The sequence below is a fragment of the Molothrus ater genome, chromosome 21, assembly GCF_012460135.2.
Source record: "Molothrus ater isolate BHLD 08-10-18 breed brown headed cowbird chromosome 21, BPBGC_Mater_1.1, whole genome shotgun sequence".
Taxonomy (NCBI): domain Eukaryota; kingdom Metazoa; phylum Chordata; class Aves; order Passeriformes; family Icteridae; genus Molothrus; species Molothrus ater.
Window position 1 is genome coordinate 3,607,940 of NC_050498.2, and position 13,712 is coordinate 3,621,651.

Genomic DNA, 13,712 nt, shown 5'->3' on the forward strand with positions numbered 1-13,712 from the left:
CCTGGACATGGTGTTGATTCTGGAGGAGTTTCTGCTCCCTGGAGTTCATCCCTGGGGTCAGGGGACAGTGTCCCTGCAGAGATTCATTAGGGACACGACACCAACGTTGCAGGAAGGGAACAGAATGTACACAGAGGTTTCACAACTGCTGTCCTGCAGGTCAGTTCAGACTTGATTTATCACCACTCTATTCCATTAGAGAAGGAGGCTTTGATAAAATCCAAGTTCCCTATTCACAGAAAGTCTTATTTGTCAAAAACAGCATCTGGAAGAGAAACATGAGGAGAGCAAGCCAAGTGCAGGAAACACAATGATACATGACATATATATTCCATTATAACGGCTTGGCATTTGTCTGCTGGAAAAACAATTTCTTTAATTAAATATGAGCTATACAACAACCCAGCCATGCTATACTGTGCAGAGCTGCAGAAGGATCTGAACTTTTGGAATTTCCTCACTTTTGAGTGCTGATTTAGCACAGCACCAAAGTTCACTCTGGCACTTTATCTGTTACTAACTGGAGTTCAGATGAATACATATATTCGAACTTGTGCATTTCTATAATCTAACCTCTGTCCTGAACTTTGATTATGAAACAAAACCAGGACCTGGGTCCCTCCTGCCCTTATTTTCCCCCCTTTTTACAAGGCAGGCTCTGCAGGCCAGCCTGTCTGATGGCGCTGCAGTTGCACCACTTGAAACTTGCAGATGATTTGGTTAATACAACTAGGATGCAACAAGTTTCTGGTGTACCTTGGGATACACTGGGCTTGTCCCTAAAGTCCTCACTGTGCTCCACTAATGCTGTCCAGTGCCCACACACACACCCTCAAGTGCACCAGGAAAAGGCACCATTGTTAATGCAATCCTGTTTGTGATGGAGACCTGGTCATCCCAGGATGAAACAAAGCCTTGCCCTGGGCCACTGCAGGTGTAACATCTACTACAGAATCTCCTCAGAACAACCCTAGGGCAAACACCAAGGGAAACCTGGCCCTGCCTCTCACAGCTGCCGAAAGCTCAGGCAGGGATGCAGGATAGGAATACACAACCCTGCCCCCTGCTGCAGCCCCTTCCCAAGAGTTGTGAAACCACTGTACAAGATAGTTCATTCCTTTACCAGCCTTTGCTGCCCAGGAAAGCCCCAATGTCAGTCCCAATTTATCCAAGCCAGCCTTCTGCCCACCTGTGCTCTTTGCACAGCTCTGACCCCCTCCCCTTGTGCCCAGCTCCCAGCAGAGCTCTGCCCTTGCTCTGCCTTCTCTGTGCCACTGTGAGCAAGCAATGCTCTCCTTTGGGGAGTTCTCACCAGCTCTGAGTCATGTCAGCTGACTGCTCCAAGCCTCCTCACTTGAACTCAGCCTGTGCAGGCTGCATCCCAGGCAACCTCACCAGGCCAGGGACAAACTTTATGCCAAATACTGTGAGCTGACAGAATCTCATCCCTTCAAACAAAGCAACTGCTCCCAAAAGTTTAAAGAATAATTAACCCACCTTCACACTCTGGGTGTTAAGATAAAGCAGTAGGGAAGCTAAAAAGTAAATACAGACTATGGTAGAACCAGTTGGCTTGGAAGACACCTCTAAAGATCCAATCTCTAGTGACCCATAGCTAAGACCCAGCACTGACAGCCAGGACTCCTGCTTCCCTCTGCCCCAGGGGTCACTGATGTCCTGGCTGCACACTGAGGGATGGTAACAGTGCCAATGTGCCAGCTGAGGGGCAGAGCAGGGGGTTACACCACTGGTACCACCTCCTGAAAGAGCTGAGGTCACCAAACCCCCTCTCTCCCTGTGGGACACCAAATGCAAGTCCCATCCCCTGTCCCCACACAAGCATCCTGCTTGCTGTGCTGATGGAACAGAGCAATGCTGGACACAACTGTTCCCAGCAGCACCCTCCTCCTCCTCCTCCCTGCTGATTCACCAGCCCAAACTCAGCTTTCCCTTTCAGCAGATGACCCCTGGGCTGAGTGCATCAATTGCTGCTTTCTCTACAAACACTGCTAACCCTCACTGACACTGACATATCCACACAGCTCCCACCACAGCCAGTGGTGCAGACAAGGAGAACAGTAATCTGGAGAGTTTGCTTTCAGTCATTTTGTGTTAATCATGGAGTTTCTTAATTAACCACCTGTAACCTCACTCATGTCACACACTCCTCACACAACAGGAGTGTGGATAGCTCATGGACCTTAAAGTACAAGAAGGAACACATCTCATTCAAATTACACTCCTGTCATATTCAAATGACATCCCTATCAATGATGCCAAAATCATAGTTTTGGCAAGTTATAATACTGACAGATAGGATCCAATTTGAAATGTGATCTCCTCCTGCCACACAGATCCTTTTTCCTCACACCCTGCCTTGCAAAATCCAAGGTTTACTGTGGATTGCAGCACATGGAGAGAGGCAAGATCCCAGCTCAGCCTCTGGGCACTGAGCAGCACAGGATGGCTCCCTAGGATGAAATGCATGGGGAGGTTGGGATTGCAGTTTTAGGGAGGGAGAAGATAAATCCCCACCCTTTGCAGTCAGATTGCACAGCAGGTCTGCAGACCCAACATGCCCACCCCACAGGACCTGCAGGGCTGGCAGGAACAGGAGATGTTACCACATCTGGGCCAGGCTGTCAATGCCAGCCTCCTCCCAGAGCAGCAGAGAGCCAGCAGGAGCTGGGGTGCTCCGTTTCTAGTGGCTTCAACCAGCAGCTCTGTCCAGACACTGCCATGCCACTGAGGAGCACACACAGCAGTCTGTGACGTGTAGATGCCAACAGCCAAAAGGAAAGGGTCTGCACAGACAGATCAGTGCTAAAAATGAGATTGAATTGTTCATATCTCTGGAGATAAGAGCTTGCACTCAGCCTGCAAGCAGGTAGGCAGGATAGATGGAGCAGCCCACCCCACTCCTGGAGCACCACAGCACTACCTGTTCCAGCTGGAGCTCCAGAGTCACCACGTGGCCCTGGCTGCTCCCTCACTTCCCACAGAAACAGGCTGCTCCTGTACCACTAGTGCAGGCAAAGCCACCATCAGGATTTGTGCAGAGATCAGATACAATCTCACCTAGCCAAGCAAGCACAGTGCCCTTACAACAGCAGCCTCCCTACATCACAGTGCAGAGCAGTGCCACAACATCTCTAACTCAAACTGGTCACGTTTCAGCCAAAAAGCAAGAGCAAAAACTGAGTTGTCACTCCTAGCAATGGCAATCAAAGCTGCTGGCACCCTGAGGCACAGTGCATCACAGCACTCCATAAACCTGAATCATATGATCACCAAAAAGCACCATTTGACTTTGACATTTCCATGTCAGTGTGCTGGAAGTGCTCCTACACCTTCCCAGCAGCGAGCCAATGTGCTTTGGGGAGATAAAAAAAGGAAGAGTGCTTGCAGATGCTTCAGAGACATCAAGATGAAGCCTGCAGGAGGCATTGATATTGCCAGTATTTACTAGAAATATACATAAATATATGTACACATATAAACAAAGTTTTCCTATGGATGAGACTCAGCAAGTTCAAAAAGCTACTAGAGGGGCCCCAGTAAAAGGCCACATAAGACAGGTAAAAGATGAACAATGAAAGGCAAAACATCCTTCCTCCAGCAGGCATCCTCTGTCTCAGCAGCATTTCCACACAAGCCTGCATTTTTGTGCCATACTGTCCATCATTAAATCTCCATTAGGGATGGCTGGTGGATCAGCTCAACATGCCAAACTTACCAGCTGGGAAACAAGAGTCCAGAGGGGAAAAAAAAAAAAAAAGAAAAAATAAAAAGGCACTTATGCAAGGTTGCAGACTGACCTGCTCCAATTTGCATAGTAAGGATTTCAGTTATAAAACAAATAGCTAAATGTTAAATATAGCCAAGGAGGAGGCTTGATTCACCAGGGCCAGCTTCATGCTGATGGGAGCCACAGAGGTAGCACAGGACACAATATACAACAACCAATATGAGGCTACAAAGCTCATTAAACACAACTGGAGAGGCCTCTTTTTCTAGGGAGATTTGTTCTGCAGCCAGGACAGTCCCTGCATCCAGGGGAGGCACCTGCAGGTCATCAATGTGAGTGTCCACAAAGGATGGGAAATGTTGTTGGTTTCAACAGGCAGATGCTTTTTGTGCCTGTCAGGCTGCTGAGGAGTTTCCAGTACCAATTACAGGACACAGGAGTGGTCAGAGCATGATGCAACAGGGAAATAGGGGAGGAATATGCCAAAGGAGAAAAAGAACAGAAAATGAGAAATCCTTTATCAGTGACTATGTGAGGAGTGGTGCCTCAGGCTGGAAACCTCCCCTGCCCCAGCAGAGGATGTGCTGCTAAAGAAGTTCATGCTGCAAAAGAAATTGTGTCGCTTTTTGTCAGTGAAACTTTGTACAGACACAGGCAGATAGGCAAAGTGACAATGACAACAACAAAACAAAGGGGAAAACACGACAGAAAACACTTCCCACTGAGCCAGACTGCCCAGAGACACTGTGCAAGTCCCTGCATTGCTATGCTATTCTTTGAAAAATAAAAATCTTCAAACCTCTGCCTTGACTGACAGGTGAAGACAGATCCAATCTGGAACAGACAGATGGATCAGATGATTTCTTGAAGTTCCTGTGAAATCTTCCCAGTGTAACCAATATCCACGTGATCTTTACTACACTATGCAAGTTATTCAGTAAAATAAAATAGAATTAATTTCGACCAAGAGCTCTGGCACAGGCAATACAATTTAATTTGCATTACCTTTTTAAATGAAGCATGTGTGAAAGCACAGGAGAGGGATTTATAAGGAGCAGAAAGGGATTTAAAAGTTCCAAGATCCACATACCCAATATCCCCAGAGCATTTCATTCACAAACCTCAAAGGAGGTCAGAATTACACCATCCTTTTTGGACCTGGGAGAAACAGATGGAAAGAAATTATTTTGCTCAAGACTTCTGTAAAACAGTGGCAGAGATGGCACCACTATCTCCCTGAATATCTAACCCATCAAAGCACTTGGGAAGTCCTTCTGAAGTGTTTATTTTGTAGACACAAAGTATAAATATTTTCAAAAATAATCATTTGGCTTTCACAGGCACAAATGGAATTATCAAGGGATTCAACAGCAGGATTCAGAGCATAAACTCTCAAAATAAACCAAAGTTTAGATTCCCTTTGTGCTTCAGCAGACATGGAGACTCCATGACAGGCTCAGAAACTGCAACATGGAATTTTGCCAGTCTGTGCCACGTTCCTCTGCAACTATGCAGGTGATTAAACATTAGCTCAATAGAAATTAATAACTGAAATGAAAATACCACTTACTTTCAGTGCCAGTTCAAGTCAGCATCATATTTAATTCCATCATTCTGAAGTAAAAAAAAAAAGGCAACAAAATATGAAAAAGTTGGCTTTATTTCTTCACACATCTTTCTTTGCTTATGCTGCATCTGAGCCAGCCATGGCTGTTTTATAGACAGCTTCACTTTTTTAAAATGGGATAATAAAACTGTACCAGTGTATGGGAATGATTTCCAAAAAGTCTGATGCAGAAACATTATAGTTTGCTGTAGGTTTTGTTTAAAAAGGGTTCCTACAGGATCTTTTTTTCAAGAATAGCAGAAAGTATCAGCCACATGCACAGAAGTCATTTTTCCACAACAAGAGCTACTGCACAATCATATAAAAACAAGAAATTAAATGCAGCTATGAGGGAAGTGCATTTGCTTTGTCCTGTTCAGCATCACCAGTGCTCAGAGCACACAGGCTGCTCTCAGCAGAGCAGGGAAAGGCTCCAAGAGCACGGGGGTGCTGCAGAAAGAGACTTTGTACAGTGGCACACTGAGAATTCTGTGTGTCCCCATCGGTGTCAGCCACGGAGAAAGAGCTTCCACGTGGGATGAGATAGGGAGGACCCACATGGAGAAAACAGGACACAAAAAAGACCAAGCCCAGTTCCTTACTCTAACCTGGAATTCTGGAGTGAGCATGGACAGTTCATCTTCATTCAGCAACTTAATGTGGTTGTTTTACAAAACTGACCAGTAAAACAAAGCCCAAGTCATGCTGGAGTCTGACATCACCAGGACCTTCATCCAAGGTGCTCTCCCTGGCCAACAAGACCTGAAATTCTACCATAAACACCACAAGAACAGTGATAAAAGAATTACAGCCAGAGACTGATTACTGGGGCATTTAAGTCAGCAAGAGAAGAAAAAATAGTGCTCTCAACCCATGTCAGCAACTTCCTGGTCATTCTTGAGCCCTTGGAAGATGGGGAGGGAAAGAATCACAAGGTATTTATAAAAGGCATCCATGAAAAAAATAGATCTCTCCATAACTATCTGTAGATATCTCTATAGATAAGTGCACACCAGTGTCTAACACAGGCTGGCAACAAGTCACATCCAGGTCTAGCTACCCATACCTGGCCTTTCCCAGAGCTTTGAAAGCATCTAAACCTTGCCATGCATTGTACTCTCTGCAAAGTGGTACCAACACCAGGTACCTGGGGTACCTGGGCTTTATATATTGTCTCCTGTCCTCACCAGAATTATAAAACACCCTCTCAAAAAAAGAAAAAAAAAATTTCCCCAAGTTTCATGGACAGAGGCAGCATTTTGATAGATAAAATCAACAGCCTCAACCAGGAGGTGGAACACACACCTTGACCCATTTTAACCACCCAATAACACAACAATAAAGAATTAAGCTGGATGTCCTTACAGAGCCACATCCCTTGGTACCAGAACCCCCCTCTGGGTTCGCCATGACTTCTTCTGTCAAACCAAAAAGCACAAGTGGGGATAAAGAGGAAACACACCAGGAACTGCTTGTAGATTATGGCAGCCTCCAAGGCTCGAGGAGCCCACAACAACCCTTGGCCTCAGCAGATAATCCCATCCATACTGATTCTAAGAGCATCTCCTGAGAAAACACATGAGGTTTCCCTTAACTGGAGGCAGCCCCACATCTCTGCTCCTGAGATGACAGACAGGCTCCAGCACAGCTTCTCCCCGCTGTGCTGCAGTGCCTGGTGCTAACGTTGTCACTTGTGCCACGTCTCAGAGCTGAGCCTTTGAAGTCCTGTACTCCCAGAGATTTCTGGTAGGCAGTGACAACTTTCATGAGAACACAGCTGTTTGATGCAGACTCCCTCCTTCCTAATCCCTGGCAGGCTCTAACAGCAGGCAGGCAATTTCTTAAAATGCTGTATCGCAGACCCAGCTGTAAAATCAGGAGCTGCTCTATGTTCAAAAGCATCACCACACCAGCAATGACAGACCTGTGCTGATTGATGGGGCTCTCTTGGAGCACTGATGGGGACAGGAATGCTCTTACCAGGCAGCTGGGCAGAGGCTGAGGCCAACAAGCCTAGCCAGGCACCCCAAATATCTCTGTCCACATGCAGACCAGTTCTTGAGTTGCAAGTCACCCTCAAGGAAACACTTCTAGCCAGCAGGAATGGATGGACGGGTAAAAGTTGACATCCATTCCAGCAGGATGAGTTTCTGAGACAAGGTTTGTAGGCCTGTGAGACTGATGCTCAACAGAGCAGCAAATAACACTCGGTGCTGACACAGTGCTTTGTCTCCCAGCGCTTCCAAAACGCTGCTGCAGCCTCTGTGGGTGCTGTGGAGATAACAACTCCTGCCTCTGCCTGCATCCCTGGATGCTGCCCCCAACTCCCTTTGCTGCTCGGCGTCGGGAGATGCAAGGGGCAGAGCCCTCCTTCAACTGGCCTGGCTGCTCATGCCAATGTCAGCAGCTCAACCTGGGCCTTCCTCAGATGCACATCTCGCACCAGACAAAAACCCACATCAGATCCTGCAGGATGTGCTTAATGTCATATCTGGATCGTTAAACAAGAAAAACCGAGCGAGGACACTGAGCCCAGCAAGCAGCCAAGACTCCCAAAGACAAAAGACAAATTTCCTCCCGTTCCAAACCCAAAACTCGCTGGGCGCCGAGCCGTGGATGCTGACACCCACTCCCACCTCGGTCTCCATGGCATCAGGCGGCTCCAAGGCGCCGTTCCGGTGCCCCAGGAGCGGGGAGCGCACCCCGCACCCGCCCGGGGCTCTGAGGGTGCGCACCCCCGGCAGGCCCGGGCTCTGAGGGTGCGCACCCCGGCAGGCCCGCAGCCCTCCCGCAGCCCTCCCGCCGTGCCGAGGAGCCAGCCGGGCTGCCGGGGATGCTCGGTGCCTTCCCCAGCCCAAGGACAATGCCGCCCATCGGTACCGAGCGGCGCATCCCCGCTGCCCGGGCTCCTCCCGCGCCCTCTCCATCCATCCCTCCATCCCTTTGTTGTGCCGTCCCTCCCGCTGTCCCCCTTACCCTGTGCCGCCCTGCTGCGGGGCAGGGGGTTCGGAGCCGCCGCAGGATGCGAGCCCGGCCGGCAGCCGCCCTGCCACTCCCTGCGCGGCCGAGCCCGGAGCCGGGAGCCGGGAGGAGGAGGAGGGAGCTGGGCGGCGGCTCGGGCAGCGGGGGCGGAGGAGGATGCGGGGCCGGCACCGCCGCTGCTGCCGGGCCCACACGAACAAAGGGGCCGGTCCGGGGCCGCCCCGCGCCGAAATCCTCCTGGTTGCCGGGCCCTGGCGCCTCCCGGAATGGGGTGGGAGGGTGGAAAGGCAGCGCCGAGGCTCCTCCTGGCTGCCCGCAGCTCCGAGCGCTCCTGCTCTAAAATCAGGAATAATCGTAAAAATCGCCTTCTGCTCGCTGGAGCCGCCGCCTCCCTCCCCGAGGCACTGGGATGGGGATCTGGGAAGGAGGAGCTCTTCAGGCGCACCTGAATTTGGGCGGTAGCGATTTTGATTGATATAAGAAGGGAAGGGCAGGAGGTGCTTCCCATAAAAAAAAAAATGAGAGACCCCTAATTAGCCGGGATTTAACGGGGAAAGCAGCAAAGAGAACACACCTGCAGCTTTGGAAACTCAGCACACCTGAATTTAGGTGGTAGCGGTTTTGATTGATAAAAGAAGGGAAAGGCAAGAGATGCTTCCCATTAAAAAAGGGGGAGACCTCCTAATTAGCCTAATTAGATTTAACAGGGAACGCAGCAAAGAGAACACACCTGCAGCTTGGAAACTCGTTGATTCAAAGCAAGGATGGCCGGGCTGAGGTGGTGACCATCACTTGGCCTTCACCAGTTCCTGCTGCTCCCTCCCAGAGCCGTGCCTGGGCTGACATTGCACGGAGATACAAGGGAGCAGGGCTATACAATCATTTAGGTTGGAAAACCCCTTTAAGCTCGTGGAGTCTCCAGCATTGACAAGGCCACCACTGCTCCGTGTCCTCAGGTGCTAATTCTGCACATCTGTTAAATCCCTCCAGGGATTGTGACTCCACCACTGCCCTAGGCAGCCTGTGCCAGGGCTGGACAACCCTTTTGATCAGGAAGTTTTCCACAATATCCAATCCAAACCTCCTCTGGTGCTACTAGAGGCTGTTTTCTCTTGTCCTGTCCCTTGCTCCCTGGGAGCAGAGCCTGATCTCCACCTGGCTGCTCCTTCCTGTCAGGGAGTTGTGGGGAGTGAGAAGATTCCCCACTGAGCCTCCTTTTCTCCAGGAAGAGGAGCACCCCCAGCTCCCTCAGCCACTCCTCATCAGACCTCTGTGCCAGACCCTTTGCAGCTCTGCTGCCTTTCCCTGTACGTGTTCCAGCACCTGTCTGGTGCCTGTGCCCTCAAACTGCATCCCTAATTTAGACAGGAGTGGAAGTGCTTTGCACAAGGGCCATAACTCTGCTCAGTGTACTTCATTACCTCTGCAGACACCCACATCACCCAAGGGGCAGCCCAGGATATTTTGCACATCAGATGCTGTGGTGGGAGGCCCCAGGGTATGCAGAAAGAGAGGAGGCTCCCACCCAGCAGCAATCCCCAGATTTGTGGCTGTGACACTGCTCTGATTTGCCTGTGGGAGCCCAAAAAAGCAGAGATAGAAAGGAAGGAGGTGCAGGCAGCAAAGCAGAGAAGAATGGAGCTGAGGTCAACTGAGCATCACCCAGAATATGAGATTTGACAGTCCTGGCTTTAGCAAGATGATCCAGTCTCAGGAGGCAGCTGTAGGCATCCTCATTTTTCATCTTGCAGGGAGGAAGCCAAAGTCAGAAGGGAAATGGTTGGTCCAAGCCAAAAATAGAACCTGAAGCACCTGACTTCAACGCCTCTGCTTCAACTGCTAGTTACTGTATTTCCCTGACATTTTCCTACATCCAAGCTCAAGTCATTGCTTTACAGACTGTATACAAGAATTTTTGTCTCCTCTCCAATCTGTAGTTGCCTAGGGAGACAGTATGGCACCAGGAGAAGAGTAAGACGAGAAGGTGCCTATTGAATCAGGCTTGGGCTCCAACAGGACTTCACTTCTCCATCCAGCTCCACCCCTGATTTGCCAGCTCACTCAGTCCCTATCCTTAGGTCCAAGTCTCTTTCCTTATCCAAAAGGTGGCAGAGCAATGATGGTGACCTCCATTTGTGAGACTAACAAGAAGCATTATATGCATTTGGTAAGGAGGAGTATAAATTTAAAGAAGTTCTGAAAAAATATCCTCTTTAATATTTTCAGGTGCTTTGGGGTAGGATTTCAAATCAGGAATTGCTTCGAAGTTAAACCTCATTTTTGATCAATTGTAAAATTTTATGCTTGATTTTATATACACTAATTTGTTATCAATACAAATAACTTCTACGTAAATGTTTAAATTACAGCCCTGTTCTACATGACAAAGAAGGTCAGCGGGTCTGGGGTTATATTTTGCCTGTAAAAAGTATGTGGCTCTGGGAGGAGAATCAGCCACTCTTGCCCTTCCCTTCTTTTATCAAGCCCAATGAAGCTAGAAAAAAGTTTCACAGCTCTTGCAGTCATTTCCCTGAATCATTTTGACAAATCTGCCTCTCTGCTAAACTTTCTCTGGGGAATTTCCAGCAGTGATGTGGCTGAAGTGCCTGTAGACTTGAATTTGTGTCTTCTATCAAGTGCTCTCCCACAAAGCTGTCCCTCAGCTTGTATTGTACCTGCTTGTCACAAAGCTTCAGGATGACTATAAATGTTGAAATGCCATCACCCCACAGACACTACTATTTCCCAATTACCATTTCTTTATTCACAGGGGCTTATGTGCAGGCAAAGAACCCCTCACTGATGTCCCAGACATGGGAGAGCACAGGAGACACTTAAGTTTCAGCCTATGGAGATGTGTGGATGTGTTAATTTTACACAGGTGAGCAGAATAATGACTTTAATTAAACCATTATGTGTAGAGAGCTGGTATGTAATCTGACATCTCTGGGCTATCACATTTGCCTGATAATACTCTCTACTACCCTCTTGTTTTCTATGATATGATATATATCTTGTTTTGAAAAGTGGCTTCTCACAGATAGGCAAAACTGTCTCCACTTGACTGATCCATTACTGGGATTTGACAAGTATTTGCATTAGCTGTTGGGATCTCTAAAAAATTTCACTGCTGTTTTCTTTTAAATTACTCTGACAAACAGAAGCATCACACAGACAATGTAACATAAAAACCAAGGGAATACTGATGCCTGCATCTAGGGAAACAAAAAGAGCAAACATTTTGTGTTTTGCTGTTATCTATAGTGTTTAAATAAAGACAGCCAAAATGTTGAAGTACCTTTCCATTTTATTCACCAGCATCAGAGATAAAGCACTTCTCTGCAAAGAGCTGATGAGACACTCAACTTGTCACATAGCAATGCCCACCCTAATGCCCCAATCCTTCACTTGTTCCCCAAAGACAGCAACATTTGAAAGATGACAGTTCACATAAAGGCCACATGAAGGGGTGGCACCAAGACCCCAGGTGCCAACAAGGGTCATGAATTGAATCCCTTCATTCTTTTCCCTACCACAAGCCTAGAAATCCCTGTCTCTGTACTGTGGGAACTGAGTGGTGGCAGAAACTGTATTTGAAAATATTGCACAACTTCATTACTGTCAACTTTCAGTTCTGTGATTTCCAGCACCTCAAAGGTGCAGCTGCAATGACAGCCTCAGCTCCTACTGTTCAGTCAGGCTGACACTATAAAGAGCCTTCTGCATCTGGGGGCAGAACACAAAATTCCAGCACTGGTGGGAGGAACAAGATTAAAGCAGTGATCTGAAGAAAAGCTGTTTTTTCCTTTGATTACAGAGCTGCTGAAAAACCTTCTTATCTTGAAGATCAGTGGCTGCTTTAGGCCTTACTCATTCTAGGCCAAGACTAAAGTTCAGAAACTTCTTATAGACAGTCTTTAAATGAAAATTAAGATCTTGCATGGTTGCAATGACTCAGCCAAGTGGCAACATGATTTCAGGCATTTATCTGACCCAGAGCCACCACAAGGCCTCTAATATCCAGCAGATTCTGTTGTGTCTAGATAGGTGAGAGAAACCTCTCATCTTCAGACATTTATATCCAAACCAGCTGTCTAGGCTTTCTATGTAATGAGTGCAGAGAAACAGGCATTGGGGTAGAATTCCCCTTATTGTACTGCAGCCACGTAAAATGGATGAATTGCTCTCTAATGATGCTCTCCTCCATCCATGAATTATAGAGATATTTGAGAACTAGCCAAATGAGATGTTTAAAGTTAAGTGATGAGAATCCCACTCATCTCCCTTCCAGGAACACTCAGCACAGCTGATGGATCTTATTTGGGTACACACAGCTCAGAGGTGTGTGCTGGGTGCACTCTTGTCTGGAGGCCTCACTTTGTTCTGTTTCACTGGAAGAAATGAGACTTTTGGCCAGGATTCAGCATGGGCAAGGTCTGGCTCCAAGACCCTTTAGGGGAACACACATGGCTTGTGCAGTGTGCTGGAAAGTGCTTTGGGAAAGGCTTTCTACAGCTGACTTCTGTGAGTTCCTGTCTATTTCTTAACATAAAAGGAAGTGTGGGTAGAAATATGTTGAAGGATCATGGCAGTTCTCATTAATTATGAAGATCAAGAGGAGCTCTTACTGCTTTTTTAGTGTGTTTCCTATACTGAAATTAGTGCATTAGCTGTTACTTAAACTCCCACCATCAGTATAATTTAATCATTAACACAGCCTAGTTCCTGTTGTTCCACAGTTTGAAAGTAAACTACCTTGCTGCAGTAGCAGTGATTCCAAGGAATGTGGGGCAGCACTTCACACAAAAATAAAACAACAAGATGGATCATGCTGCACAATTGAAGAATTACTGCCATTTTCCTGTTTCCTGCCCATGAGCCCAAAGGCAAGTGGATGTTCAGAGAAATTCAGCATCCATTAAGTGGAGGCCTTCTGAAATTCTGTGTTTGTCCAAATACCCTATGCAAGTTCACACTGGCAGTGGAGAACCTGGAATATCTCTTTTATTAAGTCAGTAGATTATTGTCAGTCTTTCATCTGAGGATGAAGCTCCTCTTTACAGATGAAGTAAATGAGTCATAGAGAGAAGAAATAATATCTGTGAACATAGCTGTTCATTCAGCTGAAACAGAAATGTGTTGGTTGACATCTGCATTTCAGAGTCAAACATCTACAACTAAGCATTACTGAAAAAAAGTAATACAGGAGGATCAGAGCATGGAGAGACTGAAGGGAGATTTGGCAGTAATGAGCATAACATCTTATTCATGGGTGGCAGGGAACAACACAGCAAAAAAACAGAGGTTAAGTAGTGAACAAACCATTCCAGCACAGTACCACATATTTATTTTCCCTGTTATGTTTGTTTTCCCTAT

General features: G+C 47.3%; 2 protein-coding genes across 5 annotated transcripts in view; one reads left to right on the forward strand and one right to left on the reverse strand.

Moving 5' to 3' along the window:
• Nucleotides 1-13,712, forward strand: part of RFC2 (replication factor C subunit 2) — a 210,729-nt gene that overhangs the window by 174,850 nt on the left and 22,167 nt on the right. The window lies entirely within an intron of this gene.
• The window catches only part of CLIP2 (CAP-Gly domain containing linker protein 2), a 99,111-nt gene that overhangs the window by 76,734 nt on the left and 8,665 nt on the right, over nt 1-13,712 (reverse strand). Inside the window, exon 1 of one of the 4 annotated variants that reach the window (XR_008508764.1) lies at nt 8,331-8,713. The exons of 1 other annotated variant lie outside the window; for it this stretch is intronic. The gene's annotated coding sequence lies outside the window, so the exon portion shown is untranslated. Of the gene's footprint in view, nt 1-8,330; nt 8,714-13,712 lie in introns of those variants that run through there. 2 more of the 4 variants (XM_036394975.2, XM_036394973.2) reach the window with 2 other exon arrangements.